Source organism: Lucilia sericata, unplaced genomic scaffold (genome assembly GCF_015586225.1).
Source record: "Lucilia sericata isolate MDLA Ls3-8-SP2 unplaced genomic scaffold, ASM1558622v1 Contig000772F_arrow, whole genome shotgun sequence".
Classification (NCBI taxonomy): domain Eukaryota; kingdom Metazoa; phylum Arthropoda; class Insecta; order Diptera; family Calliphoridae; genus Lucilia; species Lucilia sericata.
Genome location: NW_023994768.1, coordinates 93,815 through 112,843, shown reverse-complemented (window position 1 = coordinate 112,843; position 19,029 = coordinate 93,815). Strand labels below are relative to the sequence as shown.

The 19,029-nt window shown below is 30.4% G+C and overlaps 1 protein-coding gene across 8 annotated transcripts in view; it reads left to right on the top strand.

Moving 5' to 3' along the window:
• The window catches only part of LOC119607995 (leucine-rich repeats and immunoglobulin-like domains protein 3), a 77,999-nt gene that overhangs the window by 37,031 nt on the left and 21,939 nt on the right, over positions 1–19,029 (top strand). For all 8 annotated transcript variants that reach the window (XM_037962191.1, XM_037962185.1, XM_037962192.1 and 5 more), the window contains one exon: positions 12,521–12,605. The gene's annotated coding sequence lies outside the window, so the exon portion shown is untranslated. The remainder of the gene's footprint in view (positions 1–12,520; positions 12,606–19,029) is intronic.

Here is a 19,029-nt window from a genome sequence, read left to right as displayed (position 1 = left end):
CACACGCAAACTTTTCTCCATCACTGTACTGCTACTAACATAACAATATACATAAAGTAAAACAATTAAAAAAAGTTTCTTATTTTTATTACGTTTATTTTACGATCAAATGATTTTCGATTACCTTTTTTAAAAACAAACTAAATAACAAAAATCAATCAGATAGCCCTGAGATAGATAGTGCAGCATTGAAATTGTAGTTCCCCACAACAAAACCATTAAACCGATAAGCACTTTTAACGTTCAAATCATGATAATTTTCATTAAAACTGCTTAAAAATCCTCTAAATTAATGATTTTTCTAATTTTCCCTCTGAATTATTTATAACACATACATTCATTATTTTTTCAAAATCAAAATCGTCTGACTATATTATTTGTATTATAGAAATCTTAAAACATTAAAAGACTTTCCTGGTGCAGATGTTTGTGCTGAAAATTCATTTCATTAATACCTGTCGTCTGTATGTCTTTGGCTATAAATTCTATATTTAAGTTTTTTTTATGATTTTGTTTTTGTTCTATTTAAAATCGTTAAGAAATACATACGTAATATTTCATTTATAAATTTAACAAGTGTTGTATGATTATTATTTTGATGTTTTTTTTTATTTATTTGTTTTTATTTTTGTTTTTTATGTTCATTCTTATCATATCGAGTGTACTAGAAGAACTCAATAGTGAGTGGTAAAACAAAAATCAAGTGATTAATTGAAAAATAAAGAAAAAATCAAAAACAATTATTAATATTTAGTGTAGGAAATATAGTTTGAAACAAAAATTATGAATTTTTGAAAACAAATTAAATTGAATTTAATTAATTTTAGAAAATCACTAAAAAAGTTTTTTAAAAATATATCATGTGTTAGAGTAAAACGTAGAAAATGAAGAGGGATAAGCAAGACTATAGACTAGATTATAGACTAGACTATAGACTAGACTATAGACTAGACTATAGACTAGACTATAGACTAGACTATAGACTAGACTATATACTAGACTATAGACTAGACTATAGACTAGACTATAGACTAGACTATAGACTAGACTATATACTAGACTATAGACTAGACTACAGACTAGACTATAGACTAGACTATAGACTAGACTATAGGCTATAGACTAGGCTATAGACTAGACTATAGACTAGACTATAGACTAGACTATAGACTAGACTATAGACTAGACTATAGACTAGACTATAGACTAGACTATAGACTAGACCATAGACTAGACTATAGACTAGACTATAGACTAGACTATAGACTTGACTATAGACTAGACTATAGACTAGACTATAGACTAGACTATAGACTAGACTATAGACTAGACTATAGACTAGACTAGACTATAGACTAGACTAGACTAGACTATAGACTAGACTATAGACTAGACTATAGACTAGACTATAGACTAGACTATAGACTAGACTATAGACTAGACTATAGACTAGACTATAGACTAGACTATAGACTAGACTATAGACTAGACTATAGACTAGACTATAGACTAGACTATAGACTAGACTATAGACTAGACTATAGACTAGACTATAGACTAGACTATAGACTAGACTATAGACTAGACTATAGACTAGACTATAGACTAGACTATAGACTAGACTATAGACTAGACTATAGACTAGACTATAGACTAGACTATAGACTAGACTATAGACTAGACTATAGACTAGACTAGACTAGACTATAGACTAGACTATAGACTAGACTATAGACTAGACTATAGACTAGACTATAGACTAGACTATAGACTAGACTATAGACTAGACTATAGACTAGACTATAGACTAGACTATAGACTAGACTAGACTATAGACTAGACTATAGACTAGACTATAGACTAGACTATAGACTAGACTATAGACTAGACTATAGACTAGACTATAGACTAGACTATAGACTAGACTATAGACTAGACTATAGACTAGACTATAGACTAGACTATAGACTAGACTATAGACTAGACTATAGACTAGACTATAGACTAGACTATAGACTAGACTATAGACTAGACTATAGACTAGACTATAGACTAGACTATAGACTAGACTATGGACTAGACTATAGACTAGACTACAGACTAGACCATAGACTAAACTATAGACTAGACTATAGACTAGACTATAGACTAGACCATAGACTATACTATAGACTATACTATAGACTAAATTTTTAAATTTTATTTAAAAAATTCATAAAGTTCTACATTTTCAAGCAAATTTCGAAAAGTTTTTTTCTTAAGAATAAGTGCAAAAAAATTGTAGAAATGTTTTAATTTCTTTATTTTCATAAAATTTTCTAGAATTTCTTTAAAAGTTTAATGTTAACTCTATTTTCATTCTTGTTTCATATTTAATTAAATAATCCAGATTTTAATCGCTCATTTGTCAAATTAATCAGCAACAAGTTTAACGGCTCTTTAACCTTTTATCATTTGTGTTTGTTTGTCTTTATTGTGGGGAAATCCCATAATTAAACATTTTAAACTTTGTTTGTTTTAAATGTTAAATAATAAATTATTGTTAAGAAAGAAGAAATACTATTTATAAAGCCATAGTGCAAAGTATTACCAGACAAGTCAGAGTCATAACATAATAATCATATCAATGTTTCTTTTCTTTATTTAACATTTTCTATTTTATGTCAAAATAAGAAAAAAACAAAGAAAAAACAAACATTCACACGTGCAGTTGTCATATACAGACAATTTTATAACATGTGTTTGAACTAAAGGGGTGTGTGAAGAGGGGGAAGTGTTGAATATAAATGAAATATTGTATGCATTTTGTGTACTTTTTATTTATAAATAAAATATAAGAAAAGAAATTATTAAAAACAAACGATAACAGCAACAACTACAATATAAATATGTTTATGATGTATTATAGTCAGCTTGTCTGTCATTTTTACGCTGTTGTGTTAAAAGAAAAAAAACAAAAACAAAATACAACAACAGCTGTAATTAGTTATTGCGTGCATTTATTTCATTTTGTTTCATTTTATTTTATTATTTTTATTTTAAAATTCTTATTTAATTTCGTTTTTAGTCAACAATTTTTGCCACCAGACATTTTAGCACCAATAAGAGGGCAAGCGGGAAGTAGAAGTGTCTTTCTCACTCAATTGCTGTTGTATGGTGCAGGCATAATGTCTAGATTTTGAAAAAAATTTACATTTAAACAAACACAAACAAATACACTAACCAAACAACAACAACATGAGTGCAAAACCGCCAAACAAAGACAAGCAGTCAGTCAGTCAGACAGACACACATACAAACACTCATGCATTTATAGCAAACTGCCAGACAGACAGTCAACTAGACTAGTGCAATTATGGAAATTAGAAGAAATATACATAAAAATTAAACAACTACAAAAACAACAACAATTAAAATAAAACTGAAACAAATCAAGTTTTTCACTTTTTATAGGTATTTAAAATAAAAACGAACTTGTTTTTTTCTTTTTGAAAAAAGAAACCCAACTTGGTATAAAATTGAAATAAAATGACGTTGGTCTACGATTCACTATTAAATGGAGAAATACGTTTTAGAAAAAAATCACCTTTTTTATTTAAATTACTGACCGTATTCTACGTATTGACGTGTGTGACACCTTTATTTGGTTATAAAATTAACAGGTAAACAACAGCAACAACAAAAATATTCCCACTAAAATGTATTTTTTTGATTTCCTTCAATGAATTCGATTCTCGCCCACATAATATTTTATTTTGTTGGTTGTTTTTATTGTAATTATTTATGCATTTCTCACTCTTGCAAGCATTTTTTCTCTCTTTCCTTTTTAGTCCATCTTGTTTTTAGTAAGAGAGTTGTCAATTTAGCGGTTTTTGAATGCTACATGACTATAAAGGGAAGTATACTAAAGATTTTTCCATATGTTTGGTACAAAAGGGAATGTTGAACTAAAGTCTAGTCAAGTCTATAGTTTAGTCTATGGTATAGTTTAGTTATAGTATAGTCTATAGTCTAGTGTATAGTCTAGGTCTATAGTCTGGTCTATAGTCTAGTCTATTGTCTAGTCATTGTCTAGTCTACAGTCTAGTCTACAGTCTAGTCTATACTCTAGTCCTACAGTCTAGTCTACAGTCTAGTCTACAGTCTAGTCTATGTCTAGTCTATAGTCTAGTCTATAGTCTAGTCTATAGTCCTAGTCTATAGTTCTAGTCTATAGTCTAGGCTATAGTCTAGTCTATAGTCTAGTCTATAGTCTAGTCTATAGTTATTCTATAGTCTAGTCTATAGTCCTAGTCTATAGTTAGTCTATAGTCTAGTCTAGTAGTCAGCCTATAGTCTAGTCTATAGTTCGAGTCTATAGTCTAGTCTATAGTCTAGTCTATAGTCTAGTCTATAGTCTGGTCTATAGTCTAGTCTATAGTCTAGTCTATCTAGTCTATAGTCTAGTCTATAGTCTAGTCTATAGTCTAGTCTATAGTCTAGTCTATAGTCTAGTCTATAGTCTAGTCTATAGTCTAGCTATAGTCTAGTCTATAGTCTAGCCTATAGTCTAGTCTATAGTCTAGTCTATAGTCTAGTCTATAGTAGTCTATAGTCTAGTCTATAGTCTAGTCTAGTCTAGTCTATAGTCTAGTCTATAGTCTAGTCTATAGTCTAGTCTATAGTCTAGTCTATAGTCTAGTCTATAGTCTAGTCTATAGTCTAGTCTATAGTCTAGTCTATAGTCTAGTCTATAGTCTAGTCTATAGTCTAGTCTATAGTCTAGTCTATAGTCTAGTCTATAGTCTAGTCTATAGTCTCTATAGTCTAGTCTATAGTCTAGTCTATAGTCTAGTCTATAGTCTAGTCTATAGTCTAGTCTATAGTCTAGTCTATAGTCTAGTCTATAGTCTAGTCAATAGTCTAGTCTATCTAGTCTATAGTCTAGTCTATAGTCTAGTCTATAGTCTAGTCTATAGTCTATAGTCTAGTCTATAGTCTAGTCTATAGTCTAGTCTAGTCTATAGTCTAGTCTAGTCTATAGTCTAGTCTATAGTCTAGTCTATAGTCTAGTCTAGTCTAGTCTATAGTCTATAGCTAGTCTATAGTCTAGTCTAGTCTATTGTCTAGTCTATAGTCTAGTCTAGTCTATAGTCTAGTCTAGTCTAGTCTAGTCTATAGTCTATAGTCTAGTCTAGTCTATAGTCTAGTCTATAGTCTAGTCTATAGTCTAGTCTATAGTCTAGTCTATAGTCTATAGTCTAGTCTATAGTCTAGTCTATAGTCTAGTCTATAGTCTAGTCTATAGTCTAGTCTATAGTCTAGTCTATAGTCTAGTCTATAGTCTAGTCTATAGTCTAGTCTATAGTCTAGTCTATAGTCTAGTCTATAGTCTAGTCTATAGGCTAGTCTATAGTCTAGTCTATAGTCTAGTCTATAGTCTAGTCTATAGTCTAGTCTAGTCTATAGTCTAGTCATATAGTCTAGTCTATATCTAGTCTATAGTCCTAGTCATAGTCTAGTCTAAATAAGTCTAGTCTATAGTCTAGTCTATAGTCTAAGGTCTATAGTCTAGTCTATAAGTCTAGTCTATTCTATTAAGTCTAGTCTAGTCTATAGTCTAGTCTATAGTCTAGTCTATAGTCTAGTCTATAGTCTAGTCTAATAGTCTAAGTCTATAGTCCGAGTCTATTAGTCTAGTCTATAGTCTAGTCTATAGTCTAGTCCTATAGTCCTAGTCTAAGAAGTCTAGTCCTATAGTCTAGTCTATAGTCCCGAGTCTAGAGTCTAGTCTATAGTCTAGTCTATAGTCCTAAGTCTATATTCTAAGTCTATAGTCTAGTCTATAGTCTAGTCTTGTCTAGTCATAGTCTAGTCTATAGTCTAGTCTATAGTCTAGTCTATACGTCTAGTCTATAGTCTAGTCTATAGTCCTAGTCTATAGTCTATTCTATAGTCTAGTCTATAGTCTAGTCTATAGTCTAGTCCTATAGTCCTAGTCTATAGTCTAGTCTATAGTATAGTCTAGTCTATAGTCTAGTCTATAGTCTAGTCTATAGTCTAGTCTATAGTCTAGTCTATAGTCTAGTCTATAGTCTAGTCTATAGTCTAGTCTATAGTCTAGTCTATAGTCTAGTCTATAGTCTAGTCTATAGAGTCTAGTCTAGTCTATAGTCTAGTCTATAGTCTAGTCTATAGTCTATCTATAGTCTAGTCTATAGTCTAGTCTATAGTCTAGTCTATAGTCTAGTCTATAGTCTAGTCTATAGTCTAGTCTATAGTCTAGTCTATAGTCTAGTCTATAGTCTAGTCTATAGTCTAGTCTATAGTCTAGTCTATAGTCTAGTCTATAGTCTAGTCTATAGTCTAGTCTATAGTCTAGTCTATAGTCTAGTCTATAGTCTAGTCTATAGTCTAGTCTATAGTCTAGTCTATAGTCTAGTCTATAGTCTAGTCTAGTCTAGTCTATAGTCTAGTCTATAGTCTAGTCTATAGTCTAGTCTATAGTCTAGTCTATAGTCTAGTCTATAGTCTAGTCTATAGTCTATCTATAGTCTAGTCTATAGTCTAGTCTATAGTCTAGTCTATAGTCTAGTCTATAGTCTAGTCTATAGTCTAGTCTATAGTCTAGTCTATAGTCTAGTCTATATAGTCTAGTCTATATAGTCTAGTCATATAGTCTAGTCTATATAGTCTAGTCTATAGTCTAGTCTATAGTCTAGTCTATATAGTCTCTATATCTAGTCTAGTCTATAGTCGTCTATAGTCTAGTCTATAGTCTAGTCTATAGTCTAGTCTATAGTCTAGTCTATAGTCTAGTCTATAGTCTAGTCTATAGTCTAGTCTATAGTCTAGTCGATAGTCTAGTCTATAGTCTAGTCTATAGTCTAGTCGATAGTCTAGTCGATAGTCTAGTCTATCTAGTCTATAGTCTAGTCTATAGTCTAGTCTATAGTCTAGTCTATAGTCTAGTCTATAGTCTAGTCTATAGTCTAGTCTATAGTCTAGTCTATAGTCTAGTCTATAGTCTAGTCTATAGTCTAGTCTATAGTCTAGTCTATAGTCTAGTCTATATAGTCTAGTCTAGTCTATAGTCTAGTCTATAGTCTAGTCTATAGTCTAGTCTATAGTCTAGTCTATAGTCTAGTCTATAGTCTAGTCTATAGTCTAGTCTATAGTCTAGTCTATAGTCTAGTCTATAGTCTAGTCTATAGTCTAGTCTATAGTCTAGTCTATAGTCTAGTCTATAGTCTAGTTTATAGTCTAGTCTATAGTCTAGTCTATAGTCTAGTCTATGATCTAGTCTATAGTCTAGTCTATGGACTTGATCGATTTCTCAACGTTTTATATAAATTACAAAAAATCGGAAAGTCGACTTTTCATAAATTACAAATATAGAAAAAGATTCATTCGGATATTTATTGTATCGCCCTAAATGTTTAATCCTATAAAAACTTATTACATAGATAATTATGCATAATTTTCATAACTCTTTTTTAAACAAGCTTTAAGTATTTCCTTTGTAATAATTTTCTGTAATTTTCCATTTTACAAACAAACAATTGAATTAAATTTTATAGTTCCTTAATAAAAGCAAAACCTCCAATTGAAAATTCAATACAATTAAATGTAATTATAGTCCCCCAGCCCTGGATGTAAAGATTTCATAACCAGTTAGATGTTTTGATTTTTGTTGTATTTTACTTCCCAAATGACGATAGTTTTATTACTCAATTTTTTATATTATATTACTCTTATTTAATGGTAATGTTGTTGTTATTATTATTTAAATTCTAGTTAACATTAATTCTACCACTACATAAACAAAAATAATAAAATCAGATTTGGAATCTTTTTCTCTATATAGATTTTGTAATCTATATATTTGTGTTGCTGTAGATGTTATTACTGTCATTATTTGTTGTTGTTGTTAATATCCGTTAATGTTTTAATTCACAAAATGATATCCGAAAAAAACTATAACAATAATAAAAAAACCAGTTGTTTTCAATTCATAAAATGATGATGAATACACGTTATAAAAGAAATAAAAACAAAACCAAAAGCAAAAAAAAAAAGGCTAAATCTAAATTTTATTATGTTTAAATGAATATTTTCTTGTTGTTGTTTTATTCACATGTGTGGGCGTTCGTCGTTCGTTCATTTATACGTTCGATCATTTAAATGTTAATCAATTGCTAGTGACTGTTTAGTTGTCAGTTGATGAATTTAAGCATAAACAACAATATTATTTGTTGTTTTTCATCTTCGTCTTCTTTGCAATATCTTTTTCTCAGTCTCTTCTTCTACAAACAGTATTTTATTGTATAATAGAGGCAAATCGAACAAAAAATCGAAATCAAATACAAAGGAAAATAAATGAATGAATGAATGAATGAATGAATGAACAAGATTCTCTTATGTAAACAACATGAAAAACAAAATATTACGTTGTGTCTACAATTTTTTTGACATTAATATTATTGACGTTGTTTTTTTCTATTTTTTTTTCATCATGCGCATGTTATTCTGTTGTTTTTCGTTTTGTATCTATTTTGTCTTACACATTTTTGTTAATAAATGAAAATGGAAAATTCATTGAATTCTTGGATTTTTATTTAAAAAAAGTAACACTGATTGCACTTGAAAGTTTAACTTAATCAAATTAATTTGTAATAACATGAATGTCAACTTTCAGTTATCGGCTTAAATAACCTTGAGGACTGTATATATTTGAAAAGTCCTCTATTTTGAAATAATAAATCAAATCTAGTATCTAGTTTATAGACTATAGACTAGACTATAGACTAGACTATAGACTAGACTATAGACTAGACTATAGACTAGTCTATAGTCTAGTATATAGTCTATAAACTAGATACTAGATTTGACTGTAGACTAGACTGTAGACTAGACTGTAGACTAGATTACAGATTATACTATAGACTAGACTATAGACTAGACTATAGACTAGACTATAGACTAGACTATAGACTAGGCTATAGACTAGACTATAGACTAGACTAGACTGCAGACTAGACTATAGACTAGACTGCAGACTAGACTATAGACTAGACTACCGACTAGACTATAGACTAGACTACCGACTAGACTATAGACTAGACTATCGACTAGACTATCGACTAGACTATAGACTAGACTATAGACTAGATTATAGACTAGACTATAGACTAGACTATAGACTAGACTATAGACTAGACTATAGACTAAACTATAGACTAGACTATAGACTAGACTATAGACTAGACTATAGACTAGACTATAGACTAAACTATAGACTAGACTATAGACTAGACTATAGACTAGACTATAGACTAGACCGTAGACTAGACTATAGACTAGACTATAGACTAGACTATAGACTAGACTGTAGACTAGACTATAGACTAGACTATAGACTAGACTATAGACTAGACTATAGACTAGACTATAGACTAGACTATAGACTAGACTATAGACTAGACTGCAGACTAGACTATAGACTAGACTACCGACTAGACTATAGACTAGACTATCGACTAGACTATAGACTAGACTATAGACTAGATTATAGACTAGACTATAGACTAGACTATAGACTAGACTATAGACTAGATTATAGACTAAACTATAGACTAGACTATAGACTAGACTATAGACTAGACTATAGACTAGACTATAGACTAGACTATAGACTAAACTATAGACTAGACTATAGACTTGACTATAGACTAGACTATAGACTAGACTATAGACTAAACTATAGACTTGACTATAGACTATAGACTAGACTATAGACTATACTATAGACTAGACTATAGACTAGACTATAGACTAGACTATAGACTAGACTATAGACTAGACTATAGACTAGACTATAGACTAGACTATAAACTAGACTATAGACTAGACTATAGACTAGACTATAAACTAGACTATAGACTAGACTATAGACTAGACTATAGACTAGACTATAGACTAGACTATAGACTAGACTGTAGACTAGACTACCGACTAGACTATAGACTAGACTATCGACTAGACTATCGACTAGACTATAGACTAGACTATAGACTAGATTATAGACTAGACTATAGACTAGACTATAGACTAGACTATAGACTAAACTATAGACTAGACTATAGACTAGACTATAGACTAGACTATAGACTAGACTATAGACTAAACTATAGACTAGACTATAGACTTGACTATAGACTAGACTATAGACTAGACTATAGACTAAACTATAGACTTGACTATAGACTATAGACTAGACTATAGACTATACTATAGACTAGACTATAGACTAGACTATAGACTAGACTATAGACTAGACTATAGACTAGACTATAGACTAGACTATAGTGTAGACTATAGACTAGACTATATACTAGACTATAGACTAGACTATAGACTAGACTATAGACTAGACTATAGACTAGACTATAGACTAGACTGTAGACTAGACTGTAGACTAGACTATAGACTAGACTATAGACTAGACTACAGACTAGACTATAGACTAGACTATAGACTGACTATAGACTAGACTATAGACTAGACTATAGACTAGACTATAGACTAGACTATAGACTAGACTATAGACTAGACTATAGACTAGAATATAGGCTAGACTATAGACTAGACTATAGACTAGACTATAGACTAGACTATAGACTAGACTATAGACTAGACTATAGACTAGACTATAGACTAGACTATAGACTAGACTATAGACTAGACTATAGACTAGACTATAGGACTAGACTATAGACTAGACTATAGACTAGACTATAGACTAGACTATAAACTAGACTATAGACTAGACTATAGACTAGACTATAGACTAGACTATAGACTAGACTATAGACTAGACTATAGACTAGACTATAGACTAGACTATAGACTAGACTATAGACTAGACTATAGACTAGACTATAGACTAGACTATAGACTAGACTATAGACTAGACTATAGACTAGACTATAGACTAGACTATAGACTAGACTATAGACTAGACTATAGACTAGACTATAGACTAGACTATAGACTAGACTATAGACTAGACTATAGACTAGACTATAACTAGACTATAGACTAGACTATAGACTAGACTATAGACTAGACTATAGACTAGACTATAGACCTAGACTATAGACTAGACTATAGACTAGACTATAGACTAGACTATAGACTAGACTATAGACTAGACTATAGACTAGACTATAGACTAGACTATAGACTAGACTATAGACTAGACTATAGACTAGACTATGACTAGACTATAGACTAGACTATAGACTAGACTATAGACTAGACTATAGACTAGACTATAGACTAGACTATAGACTAGACTATAGACTAGACTATAGACTAGACTATAGACTAGACTATAGACTAGACTATAGACTAGACTATAGACTAGAACTATAGACTAGACTATAGACTATAGACTATAGACTAGACTAGACTAGACTATAGACTATACTATAGACTAGACCTATAGACTAGACTATAGACTAGACTATAGACTAGACTATAGACTAGACTATAGACTAGACTATAGACTAGACTATAGACTAGACTATAGACTAGACTATAGAAGACTATAGACTAGACTATAGACTAGACTATAGACTAGACTATAGACTAGACTATAGACTAGACTATAGACTAGACTATAGACTAGACTATAGACTAGACTATAGACTAGACTATAGACTAGACTATAGACTAGACTATAGACTAGACTATAGACTAGACTATAGACTAGACTATACTAGACTATAGACTAGACTATAGACTAGACTATAGACTAGACTATAGACTAGACTATAGACTAGACTATAGACTAGACTATAGACTAGACTATAGACTAGACTATAGACTAGACTATAGACTAGACTATAGACTAGACTATAGACTAGACTATAGACTAGACTATAGACTAGACTATAGACTATACTATGACTAGACTATAGACTGGACTATAGACTAGACTATAGACTAGACTATAGACTAGACTATAGACTAGACTATAGACTAGACTATAGACTAGACTATAGACTAGACTAGACTATAGACTAGACTATAGACTAGACTATAGACTAGACTAGACTATAGACTAGACTATAGACTAGACTATAGACTATAGACTAGACTATAGACTAGACTATAGACTAGACTATAGTGTAGTCTATAGTGGAGAAAGGGCACCAAGGAATACTGCATCATTGTAACTTTGGATGTCAAAATTTGCAAGCAAAATGTAAATAAAAGAGAAATTAAATGGAATCATTATAAACACTATAGAATCTGTACAATCCATTCAACCGACAAGTTCAGAACAATCTATTTTGACATAAGTCATTGCGCTTTTAGCTTTATGTTCACCTTTAGGTGTTCAACCTTAATCTTAAACCAAAGATAATTAATTTTACTTATTTAAAGATTACATACAATTAAAAAATATTTTTATAATTTGTTTTTTATTATTTGATTATTAACAAATTATTATTTTTAATTCTTTTCATCGTAGATCAAAGTCAACTTTAATTACTTCAATTGAACAATGAATTGAAAGTCCAAAGACGTTTTCAATGGCTATTATAAACAAATTAAAGGTAAATTAATTTATTAATTATTAATTAATTTATAATATGAGTTATGTAAAATATTAATCATTAAGATGACAAAACAAAAATGTCCGTTCAAACTAAATTGTAATGGACACTAGTTAGAGTTGCCAGCATCTACTCTCTGAGAAAATATTATATTAAGAAAGTAACTAAGAATCGGATTGAGATAGATTGTTTCTTTCCGAATACTATCCGTTCTCGCGTTTGGTCTTTAATCTATATTAAGAAATATCACAAGATTTAAAGTAAATTCCCATAAAACTAAAGAATAAAATGAACATCATTTCAATTAATTTTTATAATAGTTCAACTTACTTTTGTATTACTATTTTTTTATTATTTATTATTACAGTTTTTTATTGTTATTTGTGCACATTTTTTTATGTCTTTGTTCACTAATTGAAAAATTGTTTTGTAAATTGAAAAGATTTTCTTCATTCAATGAGTTTTAACTTGTTGCTCATGTAATAATTTATTAAATCTTTTGTGGTCATGTGGTCTACATGAGGGTCATAGAATGTACTTATAAATTCTTATCCACCAGAGAAATACAATTGCAAATATATTTATAGAAAAAAAAAAGAAATAACTAAAGATATGATTATTTAAATGAAGGATAAATGTTGTGGTAAAACTTTTATTGAATGGTTTTTAATGTTTTTTAATGCAAATACTTTGTTTGGATCTGTGGTTGATAACCATATTAATTTAATATTGATGTAGTCTACGGACTAGTGTATTGAGAAGTCTATGGACTAGTCTTTTGACAAGTAGATGGACGAGTCTATTAACAAGTCTATGGACTAGTCTATTGACAAATCTATGGACTAGTCTATTGACAAGTCTGTGGAATAGTCTTTTGACAAGTATGTGGTACTAGTCTATTGACAAGTTTATGGCTCAGTCTATTGACAAGTATATGGCTCAGTCTATTGACAAGTATATGGACAATTCTATGGAATAGTCTATTGACTAGTCGATGGAATAGTCTATTGACAAGTCTATGCAATAGTCTATTGACAACTCTATGGACTAGTCTATTGACAAGTCTATGGACAAGTCTATGTACTAGTCTATTGACAAGTCTATGGACTAGTCTATTGACAAGTTTGTGGACTAGACTATTGACAAGTCTTTGGACTAGACTATTGACAAGTCTATTGTTAATTCTATTGACTAGTCTATTGACTAGTCTATTGACAATTCTATGTATAAGTCTATGGACTAGTCTAGTCTATAGTCTAGTCTATAGTCTAGTCCATAGTCTAGTCCATAGTCTAGTCCATAGTCTAGTCCATAGTCTAGTCTATGGTCTAGTCTATAGTCTAGTCTATAGTCTAGTCTATAGTCTAGTCTATAGTATAGTCTTTAGTCTAGTCTATAGTCTAGTCTATAGTCTAGTCTATAGTCTAGTCTATAGTCTAGTCTATAGTCTAGTCTATAGTCTAGTCTATAGTCTAGTCTATAGTCTAGTCTATAGTCTAGTCTATAGTCTGGTCTATAGTCTAGGTCTATAGTCTAGTCTATAGTCTAGTCTATAGTCTAGTCTATAGTCTAGTCTATAGTCTAGTCTATAGTCTAGTCTATAGTCTAGTCTATAGTCTAGTCTATAGTCTAGTCTATAGTCTAGTCTATAGTCTGGTCTATAGTCTAGTCTATAGTCTAGTCTATAGTCTAGTCTATAGTCTAGTCTATAGTCTAGTCTATAGTCTAGTCTATAGTCTAGTCTATAGTCTAGTCTATAGTCTAGTCTATAGTCTAGTCTATAGTCTAGTCTATAGTCTAGTCTATAGTCTAGTCTATAGTCTAGTCTATAGTCTAGTCTATAGTCTAGTCTATAGTCTAGTCTATAGTCTAGTCTATAGTCTAGTCTATAGTCTAGTCTATAGTCTAGTCTATAGTCTAGTCTATAGTCTAGTCTATAGTCTAGTCTATAGTCTAGTCTATAGTCTAGTCTATAGTCTAGTCTATAGTCTAGTCTATAGTCTAGTCTATAGTCTAGTCTATAGTCTAGTCTATAGTCTAGTCTATAGTCTAGTCTATAGTCTATCTATAGTCTAGTCTATAGTCTAGTATATAGCGTAGTCTATAGTCTAGTCTATAGTCTAGTCTATAGTCTAGTCTATAGTCTAGTCTATAGTCTAGTATAGCCTAGTCTATAGTCTAGTCTATAGTCTAGTCTATAGTTAGTCTATAGTCTAGTCTATAGTCTAGTCTATAGTCTAGTCTATAGTCTAGTCTATAGTCTAGTCTATAGTCTAGTCTATAGTCTAGTCTATAGTCTAGTCTATAGTCTAGTCTATAGTCTAGTCTATAGTCTAGTCTATAGTCTAGTCTATAGTCTAGTCTATAGTCTAGTCTATAGTCTAGTCTATAGTCTAGTCTATCTAGTCTATAGTCTAGTCTATAGTCTAGTCTATAGTCTGGTCTATAGTCTAGTCTATAGTCTGGTCTATAGTCTAGTCTATAGTCTAGTCTATAGTCTAGTCTATAGTCTAGTCTATAGTCTAGTCTATAGTCTAGTCTATAGTCTAGTCTTTAGTCTAGTATATAGTCTAGTCTATAGTCTAGTCTATAGTCTAGTCTATAGTCTAGTCTATAGTCTAGTCTTTAGTCTAGTCTATAGTCTAGTCTATAGTCTAGTCTATAGTCTAGTCTATAGTCTAGTCTATAGTCTAGTCTATAGTCTAGTCTATAGTCTAGTCTATAGTCTAGTCTAGTCTATAGTTTAATCTATAGTCTAATTTATAGCCTAATTTATAGTCTAATCTATAGTCTATAGAGTGGTTTTGTTTGTGTTCTAATCTATAGTTTAATCTATAGTCTAATATATAGCCTAATTTATAGTCTAATCTATAGTCTATAGAGTGGTTTTGTTTGTGTTCTAGACAATAGATTAGACTAGAACAGAAACAAAACCACTCTATAGACTCAGAGAACGTATGCTTATTCTCTCTCTCTTTCTCTGCCGATACCAGTTTTATAGAAGAGATAGCGAAGCTCTCTCTTCCGTTCTTCTTTAAATGTCACCTACATTTTCAAATTTAATTTTAAAATGTTAAAAAAAATTATTCGACCGAAAATTAAACTGCACTTTTTCGAGATAAATTACATGGACTTGTAAAAAATTTGGTGATTTTATTACTTTTGATTAAAAAAAGTTCCTTAAACTTTTAATAATCTTCAAAATGTTTTCTTCCATGACAAGACACTCGCTTCTTCATGATTAATTCGCAATTGTTTTTTTATTTTCTTCTGACATTTCTGTACTCAATGTCAAGGTAATAATTGTTGAGTTTAAATTTCAATATCTCTGTTTTTTTTGTTTTAATTTTTAGTACTCATATAAATATTTTTTGTTTTCTTAATGCGCTTTTAAATATTGAATTTTCAAAGTTAACAAGTAAATAAAGATAACACAACAAGTGTTTTATTTTGTATTGTTTTAATTTGTATTATTATTGTTGTTTTCAACAATTAAAAACAGATAATTTAATTAACAAACAATTAACAAATTTCTGACTCGAGATGATGTCTGTATGTCTGTCTGTCAGTTAGACAATGTTTGCTTATTTTTTTCAGTTTGTTTTAATTTTTGCACGATCTCTGTGTGTACCATGGCCAAACAAAAGCTTTTTTTTTATCAATTTCTAGTGAATGTAAAGATAGCACTTATTGTTTGGCTACATAAGAACTTTAGTGTTAGAAAGAGAAAGAAAGAGAGAGATACAAATGACAAGTCATTTAGAAAAACATTTGTTTAAACTTGAAAATTAGAATCTAGTGATCTTAAAGGTGATCTTTTCAACAGAATTCTTCTTCTGGGATTTCAAATAAGATTTCTGCAATTAAACTTGTATTTGATAAATATTTGTAGAACTTGGAAATCTAGCGATCTGCCTGGTGATCCTCATCTGTTAAGAATTCTTCTTTTGGAGTTTCAACTTTAGGATTTACGTTTACGTGAACATTTCCATAATCAAATTGACTGAAGAATCACATAAGTATAATACTCTACGGGTCCACCACATCTTTATGATTTAATTTAGAAGCAAGATCATTGATCTTTACTAAAACTTTAAGATAGACATCACCTTTGAAAATGTGTGGATCAATGATTTCCGATCAGTTACTTTTCTGTTACGAAATTTGGAATCTAGTTACCGAAACTTGCAGTTATTCTACTTAAGAAACAAATTCTCCAATACATTGACCGCTTTCAGCTTAAAACCTTCAGTATAGACTAAGATCGTGTTATATACAGTTTGAAACCTGTGCAACTGTTATCAGCATTTTGAAGAACAATATTTGTTTGAATAAAACTCCAGATTAAGTTTTTCTGATCAAATTTAAGACAAATTGTGAGTTATCCTTTAAGTTTCAGTATATGTAGATTAAGATCGCATCATACCGGATGATAATCATACCAAGACATTCATGTGTTATTAATATTCTGAAGCAGAATTCATATATTTTCGAAAAATTTGAATTCTTGACAAAAACTCGCAGGAATTGAGTAGTATTCTAACCATAGTCTTGACTATAGAACTGTCTATATTCTTGACTATAGAACTGTCTATAGTCTTGACTATAGAACTGTCTATAGTCTTGACTATAGATCAGTCTAAAGTCTTGACTATAGATCAGTCTATAGGCTTGACTATAGAACTGTCTATAGTCTTGACTATAGTTCGGTCTATAGTCTTGACTATAGAACTGTCTATAGTCTTGACTATAGAACTGTCTATAGTCTTGACTATAGAACTGTCTATAGTCTTGACTATAGAACTGTCTGTCGTCTTGACTATAGAACTGTCTATAGTCTTGACTATAGAACTGTCTATATTCTTGACTATAGAACTGTCTATAGTCTTGACTATAGAACTATCTATAGTCTTGACTATAGAACTGTCTATAGTCTTGACTATAGAACTGTCTATAGTTTTACTGTAGTTCAGTCTATAGTCTTGACTATAGATCTGTCTATAGTCTTGACTATAGATCAATCTATAGTTTTTACTGTAGATAAGTCTATAGCCTTGACTATAGATTAACATATAGTTGATTATAGATCAGCCTATAGTCTTGATTATAGTCTTGACTATAGATCGGCCTATAGCTTTGACTATAGATCAATCTATTGTTTTGACTATAGATCAGTCTATAGTCTTGACTATAGTTCAGTCTATAGTCTTGACTATGGATCAATCTATAGTTTTGACTATAAATCAATCTATAGTTTTGACTATAGATCAGCCTATAGTCTTGACTATAGATCAGTCTATAGTCTTGATTATACATCAGTCTTTAGTCTTGACTATTGATCAGTCTATAGTCTAGACTATAGATCAATCTATAGTTTTGACTATAGATCAGTCTATAGCCTTGACTACTCATCAGTCTTTAGTCTTGACTACAGATCAGTCTATAATCTTGACTATAGATCAGTCTATAGTCTTGACTATAGATCAGTCTAAAGTTTTGACTATAGTTCAGTCTATAGTCTTGACTATTCATTAGTCTATAGCCTTGACTATAGTTCAGTCTGTTTTTGTAGTTTTGACTATAGATCAGGCTATAATTTTGATTATAGATCAGTCTATAGTCTTGACTACAGATCAGACAATATTCTTGACTATAGATCAGTCTATAGCCATTATCTAGTTACCATAATTATTTTAATTTTAACTGTAAATTCTTCTTTCCCACCAGTTCAACTCATAATTTGATCGATCAAACAGAAAAGGAAATTTTAACAATAATTTAAACTTCAATAGACATTGACAATACTGATGTTTAAGGCTCCAATATAAAATGATTACAATTCTATTTAGTTTTATGATTATTATAGCTATATATTTCTATTAAATTACAAATATGGATTTGATTATATTGAAACAAGTTTTCTAACTTAAGACCATATTAAGGAAATTAAACTGAATAAAAAAAAACTAAAATTTGTTGGTCTTCTTAAGAAATAAATGATTACAAGATTTATAAATCAACTAAAAAGGCTATATGAACAAAATATATATATTAAATTTATAAGAAAACAACAACAACAAAAAAACAACTAACTAAAATAGAAACAACTATATAGACAGTATAAAAAGTCACACAAACAGCAGACATACTGTAAATAGTTTTCCTAAATGTCTCGTCTAAATTTGGTAACAAACAGCAAGTACATTCACACATGGACGTAGTAGTACCAAACAACATGTGAACGTATTTATATAGATAAAACCCCGTAAACATCGGTATTCATTGGCAGTACACGTACGTAATGACGTCCACATTTTATTTTTTAATTTTCATCTGTCTATGGCAACAACTGTTAGTGGAGTGCAATTGTTTGTGCGAAATTCACTTATATCGAGAGTTGAAAAGTCCATTTTAAGTTTAATAC